This window comes from Bos indicus x Bos taurus, chromosome 4 (assembly GCF_003369695.1).
Source record: "Bos indicus x Bos taurus breed Angus x Brahman F1 hybrid chromosome 4, Bos_hybrid_MaternalHap_v2.0, whole genome shotgun sequence".
Classification (NCBI taxonomy): Eukaryota; Metazoa; Chordata; class Mammalia; order Artiodactyla; family Bovidae; genus Bos; species Bos indicus x Bos taurus.
The window spans coordinates 76,426,816-76,445,988 of record NC_040079.1 but is presented as its reverse complement, the minus strand read 5'-3'; the positions used below and the strand labels follow the sequence as shown (position 1 = coordinate 76,445,988).

At 40.9% G+C, this 19,173-nt stretch overlaps 1 protein-coding gene across 2 annotated transcripts in view; it reads right to left on the bottom strand.

Annotated features, from left to right (window-relative positions):
- PHTF2 (putative homeodomain transcription factor 2) overlaps positions 1-19,173 on the bottom strand; it is a 190,951-nt gene that overhangs the window by 31,961 nt on the left and 139,817 nt on the right. For both annotated transcript variants that reach the window (XM_027539781.1, XM_027539780.1), the window contains 2 exons: positions 17,643-17,811; positions 13,947-14,007 (listed from right to left, as the gene is read on the bottom strand). The gene's annotated coding sequence lies outside the window, so the exon portion shown is untranslated. The remainder of the gene's footprint in view (positions 1-13,946; positions 14,008-17,642; positions 17,812-19,173) is intronic.

Genomic DNA, 19,173 nt, shown 5'->3' with positions numbered 1-19,173 from the left:
AAGGCCTTGAAGAGTAGGAGCTGTTTTTGTGTTAATGTCCTTCCTCAGTACCAGGCAGTGAAGGGACTTCATGATGAACAAATGAATGAATGAACAAATAGAATAAAGAAAAATTAGACCTTCATGTTCCATCTCCTCAGCTCAAGAGACAATCAACCCCATCAAATGAAATACCTCTTAAAAAAAAAAAAATGATTGATTGATTTTTGGCTATGCTGGGTCTTCACTGCAACATGTGGGCTTTCTTCAGCTGTGGAGAGAAGGGGCTACTCTAGTTGTGGTGCTCAGGTTCAGGCTTCTCATTGTGGTTGCTTCTCTTGTTGCAGAGCACAGGGTCTAAGGCGCACAGGCTTCAGCAGTTGTGGCCTGTGGGCTCAGCAGTTGTGGCGCACAGGCTTAGTTGCTCTGCAGCATGTGGGGTCTTCCCAGACCAGGGATCAAACCTGCGTCACCTGCATTGGCAGGCAAATTCTTAACCACTGGGCTACCAGGGAAATTCTATAACTTTTGCCTGTTTTGTCTTTGTGCCTGTGCTCAGTCATATCCAGCTCTTTGCAACCCCATGGACTGTAGCCCAACAGGCTCCTATATCCATGGAATTTTCCAGGCAAGAATACTGGAGTGGATTGCCATTTTCTTCTCCAGGGGACGTTCCTGACCCAGAGACTTAACCCGCATCTTGCATCTCCTGCGTTGGCAGGCAGATTCCTTACCACTGGGCCACTGGGAAGCCCAACTCTCCTCTTAATGACAATTTAAACCCAGGAGCAGCTCAGACAACATACTGATGGATTAGAGAGATGAGCATCAAAAATGTGAAGCACATTTGTCATCAATACTATTAATAAGTACAACTGATTTTATTACTTGTTTTTCCCCTCACTTTTCAATAATGAAATAAACCCCAGTCCCAGCAAACCACAAATCTCTATTCTTAAAGTACACTTGGATTTTACTAATTTACTTTGCTTATACATAATTCAAAGCTAAGTCGCTTCAGTAGTGTCCGATTCTGTGCGACCCCATAGACGGCAGCCCACCAGGCTCCCCCGTCCCTGGGATTCTCCAGGCAAGAACACTGGAGTGGGTTGCCATTTCCTTCTCCATTGCATGAAAGTGAAAAGTGAAAGTGAAGTCACTCAGTCGTGTCCGACCCTCAGCGACCCCATGGACCGCAGCCTTCCAGGCTCCTGTGTCCATGGGATTTTCCAGGCAAGAGTACCAGAGTGGGGTGCCATTGCCTTCTCCATACATAATTCAAATGGGGGGATTTTATTTCAGTGCTTTATTTGTGGCTTCTAGTTATTAATCCTTCTGGAAAAGGTCCTTCATGTATATTAGGTGTAAAGCTCCACTAGAAGTTTTTGGGGTGTGTTTTTAAATTCATTTTCTTAAGCCTGTAAAGTGGAACAATGAGTTTGGCTGTTTCATGGTGCCATTCAATTTCTAGGACTGTATGAACCCTAGTGAGGACTGGTGGCAGGATGAGGAATGAGATGTTGAAATACCAGAATAGGGGCTTATGGTTTCTCGGAAAAGGTTTTGCTTGAGCCAAAGTCTCTAACTGCAGAGAAAAATGCCTTATTCAGAATCAAATGGGCACCTTCTCTGAAGTACCAGAACTATATTCCCCAGAGCCTGAATAAGCATGGTTTAAAATAAAAGAAAGAAAGAAATCCATCTTACCCCAGCACTGTGATAGAGGGAACTCTCTATACTGTGGGAAAACGTCAACAAAAATCTCAGAGACTTAAGAGATAAGCACTGTATCTTGAAACCTCCTAGCAGGGCCAACAAAACAGCTGCCCTGTGCATCTCAGCGCCCTAGGCTGCCCCCTATCAAGTGGGGTGTAACTAGTGTGTTGGCTGAGTTTCCTGCACCTCTGTGGGAGCAGAGATAACCTATAAGATGCTGAGATAAAACCTGATTTTAAAAATAGTATTTAATTGCATGCCTGGGGCATTGGGAAGGGTTTATAGTCAGAAGGGACAAGGGTAAAAAGGCAGATGGTCAGACTTACTATCTACCAGGTAGGCCAACTCTTTCAGAGGAGTTTTCTAAGCTGCCAGGAGACCTGACAATGCTTCAGGTCCTTGCTTTCTGCCTTATTCAGCAGTGCCCTGATGGTCACCACTATGCTTGGCCCTTATCTCCCGCTTTCCTGAGCTGAGTACAGACCTGACCTTGACAGAGATCAGGGAGTTAGACAAAACAACAATCTCAGTCTGAATGGTCCAGGAACCCAGAATCTCAGCTCCTATGGGCCAATCTGATGCCTAAAGTCCTTGGTACCATGACCATTACTCAGTCCTAACCTCCTTTCACAGGGAGGTTGACCCCGGGCCTGCTTTTGGGGCTCAACGATGACCTCTGGCTAGATCACAGCATCAAAGACTAAAACGGGTGTGCATATCCTTAAGTCCAATAGCAGAGATGAGGAAACTGAGGCTTCCAAAGATCAAGCCCCTACCTCCTGTCCTCTGACTGCTGAAAGGCAGAGTGTGAATGCCCTACCTCTCAGTGGGAGTGTGCACCCTCTGGCTTTAACCTGCATGGTCACTGGCTATGAATCAGTCCAAACTTGAATGCATTAAAATGTAATGCTTTTACTATCCTCAAAATAGAAATCAATTTCTCTCCTGACATTTTCCATCTACCATTCTCCTTGCTGAGCTTTTTCTTAGCATTCTGCTAGCAAAGTTTCTTGCTGAAATAATTCTGCCTGTTATACTCTTGAGGGAAGTATCATAACTGCCTGGGGTAAGCTGATTAGTATTAGCCAAAATCTGAAGCTCTTCTATAACTGGTTCTTTAAAAGGCAGGGATGGGGGGAATCTGGTATTATCCCAAGGATTTGTTAGGAACAGTGCGCAAGACAGAAGGAACAACAAAATGGCATTTCCGTTTACAAACCCTTTGAACACTGTAAGACCCAGCCAGTCCTCCCAGTGATGCCTGTCTCAATCTGCCTGATGACTGAGCCCTTGTATTATTTAATCAATTCAAAAAATATAAACTAGCTTCATTTCATTAGTACTTAAAATGTTATGATTAGGGCATCCAGCAGTGAAATGCTGTATTTGTGTTGTATAAAGTGGAACATATATTTTAATTGTGATTGATTCTCTCAAACTGGTCAACTAATGTCTTTAAGTATTACTGTGAGCAAACAGACACAAAGGATGTAAAAACATAGAAGGCTGTACCATCTTCGACTGATTTCAAGACTCACATTTTCACATTTAACATCTCTCAATCTATGACAGTGCTTTTTCTAGTAATACACAGAATAATGATGTATTTTATAATAGATGACATCTTAGATTCAATAAAACACTGAACATCAGATTGCTAAGAAGAAATTACTGGGTGACTTATGATTTTGGAAAAAAAAGAATGTAGCCATTTCCTTATCCTAACATTTGCATGTGGAAAATAAGAATATACATAATGTATATGAAGTAATGAAAACTGCAAAGGTTATGCTTTCTTTGCTCCAATCCACTGAGGGCCACATTATATTTAGTAAGACCAGATGCTCATAGACTTCTATCATATCTTACATGTTTTACCCTATTAGAGAAACACACTGATTTGGTGACCAGTTACTTTGTCAATGACAGTTTTATTAAGAGAGAAAAGTAAACTATCAAAATTAACTTATATACATAAGAATATACAAAAAAGTGAGAACTTCCATTATAGAATTAGTAGACTCAGTAGAGTTGCTTTCTCTTTTCTCATTAAAACAAACAAACCCCAAAAAATCTGATACATTTTGAACACTAGCAATGACAGTCTGCCCTGTTAATAGCACTTCCTATGAATAACAGGCCTAAGCCTCCCAAAGCTGACAAAGGTCATCCTGGGAATCTGAAAGATGGAAGCACTCATCTCACATGCTAGTAAAGTAATGCTCAAAATTCTCCAAGCCAGGCTTCAGCAATACGTGAGCCGTGAACTTCCAGATGTTCAAGCTGGTTTTAGCAAAGGCAGAGGAACTAGAGATCAAACTGCCAACATCTGCTGGATCATTGAAAAAGCAAGAGAATTCCAGAAAAACATCTATTTCTGCTTTATTGACTATGCCAAAGCCTTTGACTGTGTGGATCACAATAAACTGTGGAAAATTCTGAAAGAGATGGGAATACCAGACCACCTGACCTGCCTCTTGAGAAATTTGTATGCAGGTCAGGAAGCAACAGTTAGAACTGGACATGGAACAACAGACTGGTTCCAAAGAGGAAAAGGAGTTCGTCAAGGCTGTATATTGTCACCCTGCATATTTCACTTATATGCAGAGTACATCATGAGAAATGCTGGGCTGGAAGAAGCACAAGCTGGAATCAAGATTGCCGGAAGAAATATCAATAAACTCAGATATGCAGATGACACCACCCTTATGACAGAAAGTGAAGAGGAACTAAAAAGCCTCTTGATGAAAGTGAAAGTGGAGAGTGAAAAAGTTGGCTTAAAGCTCAACATTCAAAAAACGAAGATCATGGCATCTGGTCCCATCACTTCATGGCGAATAGATGGGGAAACAGTGGAAACAGTGTCAGACTTTATTTTTTGGGGCTCCAAAATCACTGCAGATGGTGACTGCAGCCATTAAATTAAGAGCCCCTTATTCCTTGGAAGGAAAGTTATGACCAATCTAGATAGCATATTCAAAAGCAGAGACATTACTTTGCCAACAAAGGTCTGTCTAGTCAAGGCTATGGTTTTTCCAGTAGTCATGTATGGATGTGAGAGTTGGACGGTGAAGAAAGCTGAGCGCCGAAGAATTGATGCTTTTGAACTGTGGTGTTGGAGAAGACTCTTAAGAGTCCCTTGGACTGCAAGGAGATCCAACCAGTCCATTCTACAGATCAGCCCTGGGTGTTTTTTGGAAGGACTGATGCTGAAGCTGAAACACCAATACTTTGGCCACCTCATGCGAAGAGTTGACTCATTGGAAAAGACCCCGATGCTGGGAGGGATTGGGGGCAGGAGGAAAAGGGGACGGCAGAGGATGAGATGGCTGTATGGCATCACCGACTCAATGGACGTGAGTCTGAGTGAACTCCAGGAGTTGGTGATGGACAGGGAGGCCTGGCGTGCTGTGATTCATGGGGTCACAAAGAGTCGGACACGACTGAGTGACTGAACTGAACTGAAGCTGTTTCAGGTTGTGCAATGTTAACTGAAGCATAATAAAGACAATTTATAGTTGGTTTAGAGATGAGCAACAGATAGTTTCTGGTTTTACTAACAGATTCGATGGGAAACTTAAAGATTGAGTCTGATAAAAACTGCCAGACGGGGACTGAATTTATTTTGTAAATATGATTTGGCATTAATGAGAACTATCACTTATTAAGCAATTTCTATTGCCAACATTTCACCCCATCTTATTTCTGGTAAGCTTTCTAAAATAAACTATCCAACTATTTCAACATGAGAAAATCATCTGAGGGGCAAGTTCTGCCTCAAGATCTCACCGCTGCTGGCTGAGAGCCAGGACTCACATCAAACCTACCACCTTGAAGACCCATTCTCAGTCTTAACCTGGGCCTGGAGCTACCAGATGGTGGTCAGGTATCTCTGAGGCTTCTAATCATGACTTTGTTCTTTAACAAGTGGTCTGTGAGTCAGAAGGAGCAGTTCCCAGAGACTGGGTCAGAGATTTGACACGATGACACTGCACTCTTCACCAACGGGTTTGTGTGTGGGGGCAGACACCTGAGCTTACTCAGAAGAGATGAGCCAGTGGTCTTGCTGATACGTTGTGAGTGTAAACCAGGTAATGCTTGAAGGGAGGGCCTGGGAATGAAGGCCTGCTCTCAGGGCAGTGTGCCTATGTCTCTCCCTCCCCACTGAAAGGGATATATATGCTCCCTCTCCACTCTGGAGCTTACTCTCAGAAGTTGGGGGAAATGTCTCTTCTTTGCAACACAGTCATAAATCTTGGCAACTGGAGACCTGAACTTAAGCTCCAAAACTTCCTATGGGTTGTCCTAAGAGGCCTTATGGTGCTTGTCAGACAGCTCTCCTGCAGCCCTAATGGCACAACAAAGGGTCCTGAGGTGGGTACACATGCCAGACCACACTGGGACTCCCCAGAATTAGGGCAGAATCAGAGTGCCCAGAATGGGGTTCAAGCCAGTTTCCTGAGTGTCGTGGGTCAGTGGGTCTCATTCAGTAGGTGTATCCTGCTTAAACATAATTTGGTGTATTCTAAGAACTTTCACAATTCAGCACAGATGCAATTTTTAACAATTATTTTTGTTAAAATAAAAAAGTCATCTCATTAACATAGCAAAGATACCCTTATGGTTCTCAGTTCAGTTCAATTTAGTCACTCAGTTGGGTCCGACTCTGCGACCCCATGAACCGCAGCACACCAGGCCTCCCTGTCTATCACCAACTCCTGGAATCCACCCAAACCCATGTCCATTGAGTCAGTGATGCCATCCAACCATCTCATCCTCTATCGTCCCCATCTCCTCCTGCCCTCAATCTTTCCCAACATCAGGGTCTTTTCAAATCAGTCAGCTCTTCGCATCAGGTGGCCAAAGTATTGGAGTTTCAGCTTCAACAACAGCCCTTCCAATGAACACCCAGGACTGATCTCCTTTAGGATTGACTGGTTGGATCTCCTTGCAGTCCAAGGGACTCTCAAGAGTCTTCTCCAACACCACAGTTCAAAAGCATCAATTTTTCTGCACTCAGCTTTCTTTATAGTCCAACTCTCACATTCATACATGACTACTGGAAAAACCATAGCCTTGACTAGACGGACCTTTGCTCACAAAGTAATGTCTCTGCTTTTTAATATGCTGCTAGGTTGGTTAAAACTTTCCTTCCAAGGAGTAAACGTCTTTTAATTTCATGGCTGCAATCATCATCTGCAGTGATCTTGGAGCCCCCCAAAATTAAGTCAGCCACTGTTTCCACTGTTTCCCCAGTGGCTCTCAATACCTAAGAAACTCCAAAGGTTTAAGAGCTATGTGCTATGGGACTTCCCTATAAAGTTGTAGGACTCCATGTGCCAAACATAGGGGCCCCGGTTTGATCCCTGGTCAGGGAACTAGATCCACATGCCCCAACTAAAGGATCCTGTGTGCCACAACTAAAAAAATAAATAGCACAACCAAGTAAATAATTCTTTTTTATAGACCTATGTGCTGGATGAAGACCAAACATACGTTTCTTATTATAAATCACCATATCACACCAATCTAAAACACGCCTTTGTAAAACTTATTTTAGCTATTTGAGGACCTGATATTGACAGACTCAGTGTGAACTAATAATGGATGAAAGAGAAAAGGCAGTCAGTGAGAAGGGCAGTCAGGGCCACCTGGTGAGAGACTGAATATACAAAGAGACAATTACCAAACTGGGTATAAAAACAGAACTCTGACCCATAACTTGCAGCAATTTGCCCAGGAAACCAACCGTCTTATACTGTATACAATAATCAGCCCTGGAAGTCTCCTCGCAGGAGACTGGATTGCTATCTCTAATAATAATCCAAGAAGCCAAACAATAACTTTTATAATAACTTGCTCAAACTGACAAGGACTTGACTAACAACTGTTAGCTTTGCTAATTTGTATCCTCACTTCCAATTTAGGACCAGTCAGAGAAAGCCAAATACATACACCATAAACCTGTTTTAGGCTTCTAGTTAGACCACCTATTGGAGAAGGCAATGGCACCCTACTCTGGTACTCTTGCCTGGAAAATCCCATGGGCAGAGGAGCCTGGTAGGCTGCAATCCATGGGGTCACTAAGAGTCAGACACGACTGAACGACTTCACTTTCACTTTCCACTTTCATGCACTGCAGAAGGAAATGGCAACCCGCTCCAGTGTTCTTGCCTGGAGAATCCCAGGGACGGGGGAGCCTGGTGGGCTGCTGTCTATGGGGTCGCAGAGAGTCAGACACGACTGAAGTGACCTTAGCTTAGCTTAGACCACCTATGGCTTCCTCATGCAAACAGCTTCCAGTCACAGCACAGCCAAGGCCTTCCCTTTTTTCCACTATAAAGCTATCCCACTTTTCTACTTGTCTTTGAGTCTCCATTAAAATGCAAGTGACAGTGGTTGACCCCCCTTGCTATATCAAAGATCTGAATTAATAGCCTTTACTTGTTCTTTATATCTATAGTATTTTTTAATGTGAAAGTGATATGTGCTCATTGCAAAAACACTTGGACAGTAAAGAAATTAATATCACACATATTTTCGTCTTCAGAGACAATTTCCAATAACTTTTTGTAGCATTTCTTCCAGCAACCCACCCATTTAAACACAAGTGAATGCCAGATTCTTGTCTCTTATTGAACTGTGAGTTTGGCTGGATCTTGTGAAAGATCAAGGCCTTATATTTAATTTCAAATGCAAATTTCTTTGCTTGAATATTCTAGAATGTAATAACCACCTGGCGTGTTGCCTTTTCATTGTGGTAGTACCAATCTAAATATAACACGTAGGTGATAAGCTAAATTCCAAAACGTAACTAAAATGACACTGTTAATCCTATTTTTTGTTGTTGTTCACTCACTCGTGTTCAACTCTTTGTGACCCTGTGGATCTTATTTGTATGAGTGCACAAATTCAGACTCTACATTTTTGTTCAATTCTTCTAGGCTTAAAAACATAGGAATGAGATTCTAAAGTGGATTGGTAGAGAGAGCTTTTTATAAAGGCTGCCGCTTCAGAAAAAAACAGAATGTCTTATATAATAAACATTCTGGCAGTGTGCATAATCCTTCACCTATGTGTTCACTCTGTGTGTTTGCACTCCCAAAGAGGCTGGAGGTGATTACTCAACTAAACATTAAATCTGATGAGGATTCTGTATTAAGAGATCATCCTCTTAGCCTTTTTATTGATCTGTACACTTTTAATACCAACTCTGACTATACATGTCTGTTACACACCAGGGTTAAAGAAAATATTCAAGTAGAAAAGATTTAAATTTGAAAAGAAGCATGAATGTGTTGGCCCAGGAAGGAAAATCATTGAGTAGGAATGCTCTGGGTGCAGCTGACTCTGTTTTTGATGTAACAAAAGTTAGTAAAAGGCTTTAGAGGAAAGATGATTTCTAAAGCATGCAGATGAACTATCTGAAAAGCAACAGGCAAAGAGGAAACTGTTCCTAAGAAGAGAATTAGGGTACCCAGAAGAAAAGTCGAAATTCTCAACAGTGCTGTAATAGCCACATGATTGTATTTCTTTTTAGTTCATAAACACCTAATAAGCACAGTCTGCTTCACTTCACGACACTTTGAAGATGCAGGATGCAGGCTGCAGTCTGCCCAGCACCATTTCAGTCACTGAGCTGCCTCTGTCTTATTCCAGGTAGTTCTGATGGGATACCAATACCAATTGATCCACCACTCCCTGCCAAAGGAGTGGGCATATGACCCAGTCTGGATAACTGAGGTTCTCCTTAGCTTTGTCTAAGGTCATTGGTTGCAGACAGGCATGTGGCCCAAGTCCAGTCAATGAAAGAGTCTCCAAAGGACTGGTTTGTGACTGCTGAGAGTACATCTTTGTTTCTATCTCTGAGCTCACGAGCTCAAAGGTCCATATGAGCTTAGAGCTTCTGATGGCTATTCTGTGGCTGAATGGAGAACAAAGTAAACAGAGGTAAGTAGAGGGAATGGGCAGAAAATGGGAAGAGATAAGAAGAGGGAAGAGAACTTAGAGTGAAGCCACTATGGCAGTGATAGTGCCATAGTGATCCAAGCCAGCTCTAGCTCAGCCTGGTTTCCCAGTTACATGAGTTAATAAATGCTCTTTTGTGCTTAAGCTAGTTTGATGCAGGTTTCTGTAACTTAGACGAAGACCTAGAAAGGCTTCTGACTCCAACTTTGTAACTGCAGATAAACTATAATAAGTCCCAGAGAGATGTTGCCCAGATTGGACAGTAAGGTGAGGGAAGGTCCTCATTCTCCAGTGTGTGCCAATCAACTACCAGCATACTGAAAATAACCACAGAGTCACAAAACTAGAGATTCCTTTTCTACACCTCAGACGTGCAATCTACTGGCCTCCCCATAAGCATTGTGAACAGTAAGATCCTTTGTCATAGCGATGTAATTTCTGGACTCCAAAAGGACCCTCTCAAAATGTCTCCCTTTTAAGTCTACCATAGTGTTTTATTTTCCCTTCCTGTTTCTTTTTCCTCCTTAAAGGGAAAAAAAAAAAAAGATGGAATTTAGTTTTAGTACTGTCTCAAAAATCCTAAGGGCAGGAGGGATAAGTGGGCCTTACAAATGTCTATACAGCAGCTGAAAAGTGAAAAATCTACATTACCCTGAGTCTCTTGGGAGCTACGTGACTTAACTTTTGTTTGTTGTTGTTCTATCTGCTTACGGGTCTTCTCATGTTTATACCCATGCCCTCCTCAGCACCAGGGTTACCCAACTTGTAGGTTCAAGCAATCCACTAACTACTGTAGACATGTAGATCACATGTTCTCAGATTATTTTTGTCTCAGAATCACTTTACACTCTTGAAGTGAAAGTCCCTCTGTCGTGTCCGACTCTTTATGACCTCATGGACTACACAGTCCATAAAATTCTCCAGGCCAGAATCTGGAGTGGGTAGCCTTTCCCTCCTCCAGGGGATCTTCCCAACCCAGGGATCGAACCCAGGTCCCTCGAATTGCAGGCGGATTCTTTACCAGTTGAGCCACCAGGGAAGCCCAAGAATACTGGAGTGGGTAGCCTATCCCTTCTCCAGCAGATCTTCCCAACCCACGAATCGAACTGGGGTCTCCTGCATTGCAGGCGGATTCTTTACCAACCGAGCTACTAAGGAAGCCCTTACACTCTTAAAAATTACTGACAAATTCAAAGACTTTTTGCTTGCATGGCTTGTATCTATCATTATTTACCACGTTCAAAATTAAAACAGAAAAAGTTTAAACACTTATTTGTTAATTTATTTCAAGGTCATGATAATAAATCAATTACATGTTAATCTAAATATTTTTATAAAAAACATTTTCCATAACAAACAAAAAATAGCTTAAAGTGTAGAATTGTTTTGAATCTTTGCAAATCTCTTTAATATGTGGCTTCTAGAGAATGGATGGGATTTCTGCTTCCAAAATAGACGGGAAAAACAGCAATCAGATTTACCATCCTGCATGAATCATCTAAGAAACAGGAAAAAATATATAATGGCAGATTACATGTGGAGAAAGAAAAGATCAGTAAACTTGCTATCATGATTGAAACCATACAAAATGAAACACAGAGACAAAAAGCTGAAAAAAAGTGAACAGAACACCAGTGATACTTGGGAAAACTCTAAGTAGACTCATATACATGTATTTGGAATCCCTAAAGCAGATGAGGGGCAGAAAACAATTTTAAGAAATAATGGCCAAGATTTTATTGAAATCAAATTTGATAAAATTAATAAGCCCATTAGATCTAAGAATCTTAATCAGTTCCAAGAACAGGAAACACAAACAAAGCCAAACCAAGTCACTTCAAAAACAAACTGCTTAAAACTAGTTGTCCGAAAACAAAGGCAAAATAAAGACTATTTCAGACATACAAAAGCTAAAGGAATCTGTCACCAGCAGATTTACACTAAATAAATACTAAAGGAAATCCTTCAAGGGATAGGAAATCTAGATTTACACAAAGGGATAAAACAGATCAGAACTGGTAATTATGTCAATAAATATAAATATTTTTTTATTGTTTAAATACATTTAAAAAACAGCCAATTATTCAAAGTAAAAACAACTACAATGTACTGTGGAATTTATAACATATGGAAACAAAATGTATGACACAACACGAATTTTCAGAGGGAAGAAATGAAAGTATATTATTATAGAATTCTGCTATATGTGAAGTGATATAACACCAATTGAAAGTAGAATATGGTAAGTTTAAGATGTATATTACAAACCCTAAGGCAACCACTGAAACAAAATAAATAGCTAAAAGCCAACAAAAATGATAAAAAGTATCATAAAAAATGCTCAACCCAAAAGCAGGCAGAAAAAACATAAAACAAGAAATTGATGGAACAAATAGAAAACAAATGTCAACATGGCAGACTTAAATCCAACCATATCAATAATAACATTTAATGTAGATGGTCTAAACTTCCCAATTAAAAGACAGATAGGGCTTCTCTGGTAGCTCAGTGGTAAAAGAATCCACCTGCCAGTGTAGCAGACACGGGTTTGATCCTTGATTTGGAAATATCCCACTTGCTGTGGAGCAACTAAGCCTGTGCGCCACAACTACTGAGTCTGTGCTCTGGAGTCTGGGAACCAGAACTTCTGAGCCCTCACGCTCCAACTACTGAAGCTCACACACCCTAGAACCTGTGCTCAGCAACAAGAGAAGCCACCACAGTGAGAAGCTTGCAAAGCACAACTAGAGAGAGGCCCCTGCTCGCCACAACTAGAAATAAGTCCATGCAGCAACAAATACCCAACACAGGTGAAAATAAATTAAAAATTTTTTAAAAGAGAGATTAGGAGACTGGATAATAAAGCAAGACCTAAATACATCCCAAATGCAAAAAAACTCACTTTAAAAATGAAAATACAAACTGGCTGAAAGTAAAAGGATATGATAATATATGCCATGCTAATATTAAGCAAAAGAAAGCCAAAGTGGCTATATATTAATATCAAACAAAGTAGATCTCAGAACAGAGAATATTAATAGGGATAAAGAGGGTCATTTCATAATGATAAAGAGATCAATTTATTGTAAGTTCATAACAAGGCTAAACACATATGTATGTACCTAATAAGAGAAAATCAAAATAAATGAAGCAAAAACTGACAGAAATAAAAAGAGAACTGTTATTCTCTTGAATAACAATTATATTTGGAGGACCTCCCTAGCCGTCCAATGGCTAAGACTCTGTGCTAACAATGAAGAGGACCTGAGTTCAATCTTTGGTCAGAGAACTAGATCCCACATACTGTACCTAAGAGTTTGAATGCCACAACTAAAGACCCTGCATGCTATGATGAAGGCACAGCTGAATAAACCAATACTAAAAAAAAAATTACATTTGGCGATTTCAACACCCCTTCCTCAATCACTGATAGAGAAAGTAGAGAATTTGTAAGTAAACAGAAAACTTGAACAACACAATCAACCAATTTGACCTAATATTTATCACGCACTCTCGGCTCAGCTGGTATAGAATCTGTCTGCAATGTGGGAGACCTGGGTTCGATCCCTGGGTTGGGAAGATCCCCTGAAGAAGGGAAAGGCTACCCACTCCAGTATTTTGGCCTGGAGAATTCCATGGACGGTATGGTTCATGGGGTCGCCAAGAGTTGGACACGACTGAGCAACTTTCACTTTTCACTACCAAACAATAGCAGAATACAAGTTCAAGTGTACATAGATTATTTAAAGGTAACATCACTGGGTGGAATCTGAAACCACATTTTACATATTTTATGCTGCTACATTAAAATACATTGATCCATATTACACTTGGATGGATCTTTCACTCATTCATGAAAGATCCATTGTCTTACAGATCCATGAAAGAGTCTTGGTAATCTCCTAAATGCCCTGAACCACACTTTTCAATGGCAGATCTAGATTATTCAATCTTTTATCAACTGAGATGGAGGCAACTCCTGGGGCCTACCTGACCCTAAAGAATCTGTGACAAAGTAAGGAAGGTAATCCTCATGCTGATTTAAAGATTAGATTTGATGAGTAGTTTAGATCAGTTCAATGTCTGCAACAAATTACTGTGCTTTCCTCTTTAAATATCCTCTTGAAACAAAGTACCTAAAAGACCTGCTGTACCTCTGTACCACAGATGAGCACTCTGGGAAGCAGAGACAGGCTAAACATCACCGACAACACTCAGCTGACATATTCTGTTTGAACATATCAACAATCTTTAAGCCCTGAGGCAGGAGCAATATTACTCACAGGTGCTGTCAGCAGCTAACGAGGATCAACAGGGTCTCCAGGTATGAGAAGCGCCAGGAAACTAATAAATAAAAAAGAGAAAACAATGGTACATTATTTCGGGCACAAAATTTTCAGTTGTCAACATAGCAAACACATTTCTTCTAGCCTCTGAAATCATGAATCCACTGGCAATGTCTTCAACACTGTCTAAATGTTTCTGAGAATGAAGACCAACATTTTAATAATCACAATTCTGGTTCCCCAAGAGTAACTGGTAATAGTGGGCAGAGTTAAAAAATCCTCTTCTCAGAATCTCTGGGACTGGAACAAATATATCAGTTTTCCTAAGGGTCCACGTCATTCTAATAGCCAAGCTTGAGACGCTCATGAAGACACCACACTCTTAAGTAAACCTTATGGTCTCCCTCTGCTACTCCCTCTTTATCTTCCCCTCAGTGAGAAGCTTCGGAGAAGGCAATGGCACACCACTCCAGTACTCTTGCCTGGAAAATCCCATGGATGGAGGAGCCTGATAGGCTGCAGTCCATGGGGTCGCTAAGAGTTGGACACGACTGAGCAACTTCACTTTCACGCATTGGAGAAGGAAATGGCAACCCACTCCAGTGTTCTTGCCTGGAGAATCCCAGGGACGGGGGAGCCTGGTGGGCTGCCGTCTATGGGGTCGCACAGAATTGAACACGACTGAAGTGACTTAGCAGCAGCAGCAGTGAGAAGCTTATGTTCAAAGATCTACATTAGATGTTTGGGAAGATATAAAAGAAAGACTTTGTTTCTTATAACCTACACACACAAAGATGTTACATTCTATTATGATGGCAGAATCATGTGCCTACTTAATCTTTTAATAAGATGCTTAAAGAAGATAGAAAAAGTAAGGGCAAACTAAACAATTAGGAGTAGAGAGAGAAAATGTAAAGAAAAAAGTCTCAGAATGGTAAAGTTCAATGGGAACAGACCAAGTTATTTTAATTCTGTCCCATCTTTATTCAGATAGAGAGTAAATGGCTACTATAGGTCACCAAGGAAATCAGCCTAAAAGGAAAGATAAAAATCTAGGTTCCTGATTCTCAGAGCAAGACCTTCCTCCTATGCCACATCTCCTTCATATTCAACTGAGATGAAAAAATCTTCCATTGCAGATGAGAAAATACGATTTTCTGGATCAGCTACTGAATGACAATGTACTCTACATGGTATCGTTCTACACTGATAAGAGGAGGAGGATTCAATGCACCAATTAAACCAGTTCCTATTTCCAAGCAGGTGAAGCCCATAACTGGCTGAAGTGTCTCTAGAGTTGGGGTAGCCCCAGTTTCTAGTAACATTCAGTGTTGAATAAGACGCTTTTTGTTTCATACTTTGTGTGTGTATAACAAACTAAAATCCCACAATACAATCCAAGTGCTACCTGTTGCTTTAAATTCTGAGATGAATGAAGAGCAGATGATTAGGGACTTCACTGTAAGCCATCACATGCCCAAAGACAAATGTGACCTTCTATTTTTTTTTTTCATTTCCATATTGAGTCCAAGTGCTTTCTCCCAAAGTCTGACTTTTCATCTCTTTAACAATTTAGACTTTTTTCTAGACAGCTTCAATTTTTCTAGCTCATTTTCCAATTGGATAATTAATTTATGGAGATCATTGAATCTTTGCTTATTACCTGAAAAGGATGCTAATAAAAATAATAATGCTAATATTTAACAGTTATTGTGACATGACTGTATGTCAGGTACCAAACTAAACACGTTTCTTAAGTGGCAGGATTCTTTGGAATATCTGATGCTGGAAAAGACTTAAAAAAAAAAAAAGAGTGATGTCTTCCCCTCCACTGTTCTTTTTTTTTTTGCAGTCTTTACATTTTATTAACCATAGAAGATACTTTTTTAAAGAGTCTAATAGAGACATTAACTGTGCAAAAGCCGATGACATTTACAGTCTTAAATACAAGGACCAACACAGAAAGTTCAGTCGCTCAGTCGTGTCCGACTCTTTGTGACCCCATGAATCGCAGCACGCCAGGCCTCCCTGTCCATCACCAACTCCCGGAGCTCACCCAAACTCATGTCCATTGAGTCGGTGATGCCATCCAGCCATCTCATCCTCTGTTGTCCCCTTCTCATCCTGCCCCCAATCCCTCCCAGCATTAGAGTCTTTTCCAGTGAGTCAACTCTTCACTTGAGGTGGCCAAAGTTTTGGAGTTTCAGCTTTAGCATCAGTCCTTCCAATGAACACCCAGGACTGATCTCCTTTAGAATGGACTGGTTGGATCTCCTTGCACTCCAAGGGACTCTCAAGACTCTTCTCCAACACCACAGTTCAAAAGCATCAATTCTTCCGCGCTCAGCTTTCTTCACAGCCCAACTTTCATATCCAAACATGACCACTGGAAAAACCATAGCCTTGACTAGATGGACCTTTGTTGGCAAAGTAATGTCTCTGCTTTTCAATATGCTATCTAGGTTGGTCATAACCTTCCTTCCAAGGAGTAAGCGTCTTTTAATTTCATGGCTGCAATCACCATCTGCAGTGATTTTGGAGCCCCAAAAAATAAAATTCTGACACTGTTTCCCCATCTATTTCCCATGAAGTGATGGGACCAGATGCCATGATCTTCGTTTTCTGAATGTTGAGCTTTAAGCCAACTTTTTCACTCTCCTCTTTCACTTTCATCAAGAGGCTTTTTAGTTCCTCTTCACTTTCTGCCATAAGGGTGGTGTCATCTGCATATTTAAAAAGTCCATTAATTCTACACTTAAGAGGATCATTTCTTTATGTAAGCACAATCTCATTTATGTATTACACATGATATGTAGTTTAGGATCCATCTACATTATGCTTGTAACTGCATGCTGCTGCTGCTGCTGCTGCTGCTAAGTCACTTCAGTTGTGTCCGACTCTGTGTGACCCCATGGGCTGCAGCCTACCAGGCTCCTCCGTCCATGGGATTTTCCAGGCAAGAGTAATGGAGTGGACTGCCATTGCCTTCTCCTCCCCTCTACTATTCTAAGAACACAGTCTCACAAATCTATTTTGAGTTCAAGTCCCTCCCTGCAAGGGTATCATTATCTTTGGAACTTCTGAACAGAAAACAGTAGTTCTCAAGGCTCGAAGGACAACAACTCAACCAGGCTTTGGCTCAGCAGTCTCATGGATTCAGAGGATCTAGTGGAAAATGAGGGGGTGTGTATTACTGGAAGAGGGGCACATTCCCAAGACAGGCTGCAGATGTGCAATGGCCCACAGCTGTGGGGCATCTGTGGAAGGAGATGGGCACTAATAACAGAAACCCTGAAGCAGAGATGAGGACCTTGAGGCTTAGCCTGGGGTCAGGGTCGGGGAGGACCTCTGTGGGGAGCATCTCTGAGCTAGCTAGAGCATACATGCCCAATAAACACAGGACACATTGGCCAGGCAGGAGCATCAAAATGGAGGAATAGCTACCACCAGAGAATAAGGACTGGGCCAGTTCTGTATTTTCCAAGTACTAGGTGAATCCCCCCTGGGATTTTGTGTCACTCTAGGGAAGAGAGGCTCTTCCAAACATAACATACTATATTCTCAATAATCTTTTCAGTAAGTGCTCAATGCTGGATTTAGTTTGAGGACAAATAAATTGATGTTTTATTGCACAGGAGGTTGGTGGGCCAGGACTATGCCCAGTACACGGACATTTTCTAATTTTATACTCACAAGAACCACTTTAGGCTCCAGCAGCAGCAGCTCCACACCTCATTTTACAGGTGAGGCTTAGGGAGTGTAAGGAACTTGCCCAAGGCCATACACATGCTGTGAAGTATCCCAGCTCTGCCTAACTTCAGAACCCATGGTCCTCATCATAGTGCAGATGAGCTGGGCTATTCTGTAATTAAAAAAAAAAAAGAGAGAGAGATGCAATTTTGCAAATATCAATAATTATAAACTGACTCTATCATCCAAACATGGACAAAGAAACTGAAGTCAACTTAATTTTACAATACTCTTAGATACAGATTTGTGCCATGTCATTTTTTTTATGACACAAAAATTCTAGCATAGATTTAACATGGACAAAAATTTTAAATTAAAAACCTTAATTCTCAGACTGGAGCTGTTCACTAAGTACTCAAGTGAAGAATGTGGTCCCTGAGTTTGGTATTTGCCAAGTAATTACGACATGCCAGAACTGAGCTAGGCAGTCTCAATCTTTGAGGATAAAATTCAAATCCCTTAACTTCACAAAATCATCTGCTAGTGTTATCTTCCAACCCTTGTCTACAAATATCACCAGCCATACTGAACTGCCTGCATGTGACACTTACACTGGCACCTCCACAGCACGTACCCTTCACAAGCTAAACTTTGTACCTCCTAGCCTCCATGGTAAATGAAACGAGGGACTGTATTTTAATTTCTATTTCCCTAGTACCTAGTTCAGTGCCTAGCATGTGATATTCAAATACTAACCATGGAATGGATGGAAGAAAAACAGAATAAAATTGCAATTTTAAAAGCATTTGGTCTGTTTCCCATTTGCTAGAGTAGCCTCTTACTTGAATGTGTTTCCCCAGACAGTAGACTCACATTTTGAGAATCTTTCAGCACCACTAACCTGACACAGTAAATTCTGGCTGAGAGCAAGAGTAAGGGTATAAATAGAAGGCCAGAAAGCTGCCAGGTCAGTCTGCATTTCCAGGCAAAAACAAGCAAATGCATTTGCAAACATCGGGTATATATCCCAAGGGATGCAAATTGGTCACAGCCTTTGGCAACACGTCTATTTTGCTTTAAAATACACCTCTCACAAGGTTAGGAAAACCAGAAATTCCCAAATATAAATAATTGATCAAAACTTGTAAGAGAATTTGACAAAGACAACCCCAAATTCTTAAAAACCAGAGAGATTGCTAAATAACTGCATTAAGTAAATGATTACATTTGGCACAAAGAGTCAGTTTCTGCTTTAAAAGACAAAAAAGAAAGCAAGCTGCTAATTTAAATTTCAGATCATTGTTGAAAACACAGAACTGAGAAACGCAGCAGCATAAAAAGAAAGGAATAAGCAAAACTTTTAGTCCTGAGACTGTTAACTATTTTGTAGACACAGGAGACATAAATATGTTGGAAGAGTAGACAGCACTGATAGCCAAGCACTATCCTTAACGAGATAGGAGTAGAAAGATGCAGAGGGAAAGCCAATTAGGGAAGAAAAATGGCTTGAGATTATACAGTCAGTCAAATGTAT